The sequence below is a fragment of the Cebus imitator genome, unplaced genomic scaffold (assembly GCF_001604975.1).
Source record: "Cebus imitator isolate Cc_AM_T3 unplaced genomic scaffold, Cebus_imitator-1.0 Scaffold79, whole genome shotgun sequence".
Taxonomy (NCBI): Eukaryota; Metazoa; Chordata; class Mammalia; order Primates; family Cebidae; genus Cebus; species Cebus imitator.
In genome coordinates, this window is record NW_016107394.1 from 3,034,461 (window position 1) to 3,041,018 (window position 6,558).

General features: G+C 48.8%; 2 long non-coding RNA genes across 2 annotated transcripts in view; one reads left to right on the plus strand and one right to left on the minus strand.

Moving 5' to 3' along the window:
• Positions 1-6,558, plus strand: part of LOC119471943 — a 43,029-nt gene that overhangs the window by 34,203 nt on the left and 2,268 nt on the right. Inside the window, exon 3 of the long non-coding RNA XR_005201041.1 lies at positions 5,647-5,785. This is a non-coding gene — a long non-coding RNA (uncharacterized LOC119471943). The remainder of the gene's footprint in view (positions 1-5,646; positions 5,786-6,558) is intronic.
• LOC119471945 overlaps positions 1-6,558 on the minus strand; it is a 27,311-nt gene that overhangs the window by 19,520 nt on the left and 1,233 nt on the right. The gene's annotated exons all lie outside the window — the stretch shown is intronic.

Consider the following 6,558-nt stretch of genomic DNA (forward strand, 5'->3'; position numbering starts at 1 on the left):
AAATGGCTTCAGGGCTGTCAGCCCTGGCCAGGTGGTGTCAGACCCAGAGCAGAGAAGACCAGAGCCGCTGTCCTCCCAGCTTAATAGGGCAATCTCAAGGCCATGGGGCAGCTGCCTTTGGGCCTCAAGGGAGATTATAGGGTTGTCGCCAGAGGCTAGTCTTAGCTCTGTGTGCAAAAGGCAGTCTCAGCGCTGAAGGGGCTGCTTCTAGAGACAGGCATGAGGCTGTGAGAGCAGGTTTGGATGGGTCTAGAGGCTTTCTGCCTCTGCTAACACAGCCAGACATCAAATCTACCTCTGTGCTGGCCACATCCCACTGCATTCCTTTCATTTCAGACCTCAACCTTTTTTTTTTTGTTCCATCCAAGTACAAAGTCTTGCATTTCTGTTTTGATTTCCATCTTGTAAATATTAGCACTTCATCCTAGTCCAGTGCTTTCCACGTGCGGTAGAGTTTACATGCAGACCCTTTATGTGCATCTCCTTCCATGCTTAGGACAGTTTGCTGGACCTCACAGAGGTGGCTGATGTAGCATTCCCTGTGGAGCTGGGTGATATCACGAACCCCAGCAGCAGCTTCTGAGATGACCATGAGCATTAGGCCGGCAGGACCCCATTCCCTGAGGAGCGATGGATATAAGACCATAGAGCCAGAGAAGAGGAAACTGCTACAGCCCACAGGGTGTCTGGAAGGGCTTCCCGAGGGATGCTTCAGAGGCAGCTCGGAGCCTCAGGCAGGAATCCAGGAGGAGCAGGAAGAAGGGAGGATGAGTCGGGCCTACCTGGATTGGTTTGGGTGGAGTCCTTCCTGAGACAGGGCAGGGTGGGGGGTTATGTAGATCTTTTTGAAGCCCCCCCCCCACCTCCACAGTGTCTGTGTCCCCTTAAATGAGTATTATAATCTTCCTTGCCTCCCATGAACAAAGGAGGAAACTGAGGCTCTGCCAGGACTAGAGCCCAGGTGTCCCAGATGGACCCCCCAGCCAGGGATCCTCACCAAACCAGGCTGGTCTAACTGTCTGTCCGGAGCTCTCTGAGTTGGCTTGAGGAGGAGAAGACCTGTTCCCTGCCCTCTTGATACTCCCTCCTGGTTGGAAAGCTGGGTGTTGAATTTTATGTAAGATTATTTAAGCAAGAGTATTCCAGAAAGCCTGATGCTGGAGATTCAGATACTGGCACCAAGCCTGTGAGCATCACACTGGAGCTGGAGCATGAGTCCATCTTCTGCTCCTGTCTCTAGACCTAGGCTGGGCTCTTCAGGAGCTGGGTCTGGAAGCAGATCAGAAAGCAGGGTCCACCCCAGCCCAGGGCCTGGACCTGTGGGTGCGTCCAAGCTAAACCTCCACACAAGGGTCCATTGTGGTTGCTCAGCCTGGCTCTGGATTCTGCCAGCCCTTCCGGCTCCCGGAAAACGTTTCCTGTCTGGCGGCTCCCAGAGCAGCCTGTCCTTGGCCAAGATACTGACTGGCCCCACACACAGGCCTCTCCTACCCAGTGAGGAACTTGGAGTCCTGGCAGCTCAGAGCTCTTGGGTCCAGCCCTCATTTAACAGTCAGAGTCCCTTAGGCACAAGGGAGTAGGCACAGGCACACAAGAACCAGAATCAGGACCAGAACCCGGCACTCGGGCCATTGTCTCAGCTCTTGCTACCAACATGAGGCAGTAGGATTTAGACTTGGAGAAGTGAAGGGGCTGTACCATTACACAGTCCTTTGTGGCAGAGTCTGGAGGAAATGACTGATGCTTAGCTGGCCGCTTGCGCCCCTAGACCCCTCAGATCTGGGCTCTTTTGGTTCAGCTGTGCAGCCTCGTTGAAGGTCGCTATTCCTCTCTGCATTTGGGGACTGAAGGCTTTCCACTGCCAATTCATTCCTGACATCCTAAGCTTTTAAATCAGGAATGAGCGCATTGGTTGGGGTGAGGAGAAGCAGTTCTGGAATTTGGGGCTTTGACAACTCCGCCCCATCTCTGTGTGCCAGGCTGTACCAGAGCCAGAGGCTCGGGGCCTGGGGTTCCCAACCCTTACTTGGGCTGACAGCGCCATCTGGTGCCCAGTTGATGTGACATGAGTCCCACTAGAGATGCCACCACAAACCTTCACTCGCTGTGGGACCTCTGAGCCGCCCTATGCCATTGGCTGGGGATATAGAAGTGACTGTGACCCCAGATGTGAGGGGAGAAGACATCAAAAAGTGACCATTTAGGATGAGGAGGCTGTGACAGCAGAAAGTCTGGGGCAGAGGGGAGTCCCTGAGTACCACAGGGCCAAGAAAGAGAGGCATTGTCATCAATATGACTCTCATTGTCTCCTGGGCCAGGTCCTGTGCAGATCTGGGGACCCTCAAGGAATCAGTTATGATCTAATAGAAAAAAGTAGGGTGGGGGAGGGAGCTCAGACCCAGGGACTTGGAGCTGGGTCTCAAAGAATGTTAGTAATTCATCTTGTGAGCAGTGGACATTCCAGGCTCAGGAAACAGCCTGTGCAAAGGCGTGGAAGAGGCAGTTTGTGTGTATAAGCTTGAAGTTGACAGATGTGGAGAGGAGGGGGACAGCAGAGGAAGTGCCAGAATATGAGGTCTGAAATGTCACAACCCTGGGTACCTGTGGCCAACAGACCTAGTCTGAATTTCCCTGCCCCACACCTACCTCCTTTCTTGACCTTCAATGTCTGGGCAGGTACAGAGCTCCTACCTCAAACTCCAACCCCATTCCCTTTGGGTCTGGTTACCTAGTGGAGTTCCTGATTCCTGAAAGCCTCCTCTCTTCCCCCGGGGAAGCGGCTAGGTCAGGCTCCCCACAGGCTGATCTGAGGGGATAAAAACATATGACTTCCCTGGACTCCAAGAAGCCCAGGCCCACCTCTTAGATTGCAGAAGGATCTTTAAGTAGTTATTTAACTCTAGATTCAGGTTCCTCAGCTGATGGGGATAATAATGGTACCTGCCTCATGGGATGTGGTCAGGATTAAATGAGAAAATACATAGAAAACCACTCATTTGCACCTTGCTGGCAAGGGTTGATGTCAGGAAAAGGGGCTCCTCCCCCTTGCCAATCCCCGTGGGCATATTCCTTCCAGGGGGAAGCTCGAGGGGTCCAGATCTTGGTCCCACGTGGGATGCCCAACCCCCAGGCTTCAGGCTTCCTTCTACCTTCCCTGAACCCAGAGAAGCTCTGTTGTGTATCCAGCAAATGATTGATTGTTCATGTTTTCTTCTGATTTTTCTTTCTTTTTTGAGACAGGGTCTCGCTTTGTCACCCAGACTGGAGTGCATTGGTGCAATCTCAGCTCACCACAACCTCCACTTCCCAGGCTCAAGTGATTCTCCTGCCTCAGCCTCCTGAGTAGCTAATTTTTGTATTTTTAGTAGAGACAGGGTTTCACCATGTTGGCAAGGCTGGTCTCGAACTCCTGACCTCAAATGATCCACCTCGGCCTCCCAAAGTGCTGGGATTACAGGTGTGAGCCACCACGCCTGGTCTCCCTGTGATTTTTTTTTAAAAGAAAATGTTCAAATACAAAGGAAAAGAGTGTTTAACAAGTAAATGAGCACCCATATGCTCTTCTAGACTCAACAATTAATGTTTTGCCTTATTTGCTTAATTGTTGTGTCATTTTTTTTTTTTTCTTTGAGACGGAGTTTCCCTCTTTGTTACCCAGGCTGGAGTGCAATGGCGCGATCTCGGCTCACCACAACCTCTGCCTCCTGGGTTCAAGCAGTTCTCCTGCCTCAGCCTCCTGAGTAGCTGGGACTACAGGTATGCGCCACCATGCCCAGCTAATTTTTGTATTTTTAGTAGAGACTGGGTTTCACCATGTTGACCAGGATGGTCTTGATCTCTTGACCTCATGATCCACTCGTCTCGGCCTCCCAAAGTGCTGGGATTATAGGCGTGAGCCACCGCGCCTGGCCCGCTGTGTCATTTTTAAAAATTTGAACTAGAGGGCCGGGCACGGTGGCTCAAGCCTGTAATCCCAGCACTTTGGGAGGCCGAGGTGGGTGGATCACGAGGTCAAGAGATCGAGACCATCCTGGTCAACATGGTGAAACCCCGTCTCTACTAAAAATACAAAAAATTAGCTGGGCATGGTGGCACGTGCCTGTAATCCCAGCTACTCAGGAGGCTGAGGCAGGAGAATTGCCTGAACCCAGGAGGCGGAGGTTGCGGTGAGCCGAGATCGCGCCATTGCACTCCAGCCTGGGTAACATGAGCAAAACTCCGTCTCAAAAAAAAAAAAAAAAAAAGAAAATTTGAACTAGAGGCTGGGCGTGGTGGCTCACGCCTATAATCCCAGCACTTTGGGAGGCCGAGGCAGGCAGATCACCTGACGTCAGGAGTTTGAGACCAGCCTGGCCAACATGGTGAAACCCTGTCTCCATTAAATAAATAAATAAATAAAATTTGAACTAGGGCCGGGTGCAGTGGCTCATGCCTATAATCCCAGGCAGGCTGAGGCAGGCAGATTGCTTGAGCCCAGGTGTTCAAGACCAGCCTAGGCAACGTGGCAAAACCCAGTCTCTAATAAAAATACAAAAATTATCTGGGCATGGTGGTCCCAGCTATTCAGGAGGCCAAGGCGGGAGGATCGCCTGAGCCTGGGAGTTCAAGGCTGCAGTGAGCCAAGATCACACCACTGTACTCCAGCTGGGGTGACAGAGTGAGATCCTGTCTCAACAAAGAAAAAAAGTAAAAAATAAAAGCCAAAACTAAACAACACAAAAAACCTAAAGCTAACACTGTACTTTTAATAGCGAGTGAATGCTTTTCTCATTTGTTTTATTTATTTATTTATTTATTTATTTTTATTTAATTTTTTGAGACAGGGTTCTGCTTTGTCAGGCTGGAGTGCAGTGGCACAGTCACTACTCATTGCAGCTTTGACCTCCTGGGCTCAAGTGATCCTTCTGCCTCAGCCTCCTGAGTAGTTGGGACTATAGGCACATGCCACCATGCCCAGCTAATTTATTTTTTGTAGAGATGGGGTTTCATTATATTGCTTAGGCTGGTCTTGAACTCATAGCCTCAGGTGATCCACCTGCCTTGACCTCCCTAAGTGCTGGGATTACAAATGTGAGCCAGCCACAGCCCCCAGACTTTAACCATGCTTTATATATTTTAGATACAAATTCTTTATCCGATATATGATTTACAAATCCCCCATTCTTGTTGTCGATTGTGCTTTTGTTGTTCTAAGAATACATTGCCACGCCAGGTGCAGTAGCTTATGCCTATATGTAATCCCAGCACTTTGGGAGGCTAAGGTGAGTGGATAACTTGAGGTCAGGAGTTTGAAACTAGCCTGGCCAACATGGTGAAACCCTGTCTCTGATAAAAATACAAAAATTAGCTGGGTGTGGTGGCGCATACCTGTAATCCCAGCTACTTGGGAGGCTGAGACACGAGAATCGCTTGAACCTGGGAGGTGAAGGTTGCAGTAAACTGAGATCGAACTACTGCACTCCAGCCTGGGTGACAGAGCAAGACTCTGTCTCAAAGAAAACAATAGTTATAATAACATACATTGCCAAATCCAAGGGCATGAAGACTCACCCCTATGTTTTCTTCTAAGAGGTTTATAGTTTTAGCTTTTACATTTAGGTCTTTGATCCATTTTGAGTTAATTTTTGCATATTTACTCTTTTGCAGGTGGCTAACAGATTTTTCCAGCAACAGAGCTGAGAGGATTAGAATCTGGGAGAAGAAAGAGCTCTGCATTCTTGGCTTCACCTGTCTGGAGTGGAGCTGACATCATGCTGAGCTGGAGGTGCAGGGGGCCAGGGAAGGAGTGAGTTCTAGCTCAGATGTCCCAGACTCTTACTATTCTTACTGAAATTAAGTAGATTTTCTTGAATAAATGTTCCTTCATCTGCTGTAGACCCTTAGGAAAATTCCCAGGAACATACATCTATCTTGATATTAATGTAGATATAAATAGATAATTATGTATGTATAATTTTTTAGCAGTTTTACTTGTTCTGCTGGGGAGAAGGTCTGGAAGGTTTGCAGAGCTGCTCATGCCACCATTCCAGAAGTTATCCACCAGTTCATTGCTTTTTGCTGAGTAGTATTCCGTTGTATGTCTATGCCACAGTTTGTTTATACATTCACCTGTTGATGGACATTTGGGTTGTTTCCTGTTTAAGGCTATTACAAATAAAGCTGCCTTGAACATTTCTGTATAAGTCTTTGGACATATGCTTTTATTTATCTTGAGTAAATAGCTAGAAGTGGAGTGGCTGGGTTATATGGCAGTTTGTGTTTTACTTTTTAAGAAGTGGTTCCCCTATTATGCATTCCCACCAGCAATGTGTGAGAGTTCTGGTTGCTCCATATTCTCACCAACACTTGGTATGGTCAGGCTTTTTAATATTAGCCATTCTAATAGATGTATCTCATTGTGGTTTTTTTTTTTTTTTGAGACGGAGTTTCGCTCTCGTTACCCAGGCTGGAGTGCAATGGCACAATCTCGGCTCACCGCAATCTCTGCCTCCTGGGTTCAGGCAATTCTCCTGCCTCAGCCTCCTGAGTAGCTGGGATTACAGGCACGTGCCACCATGC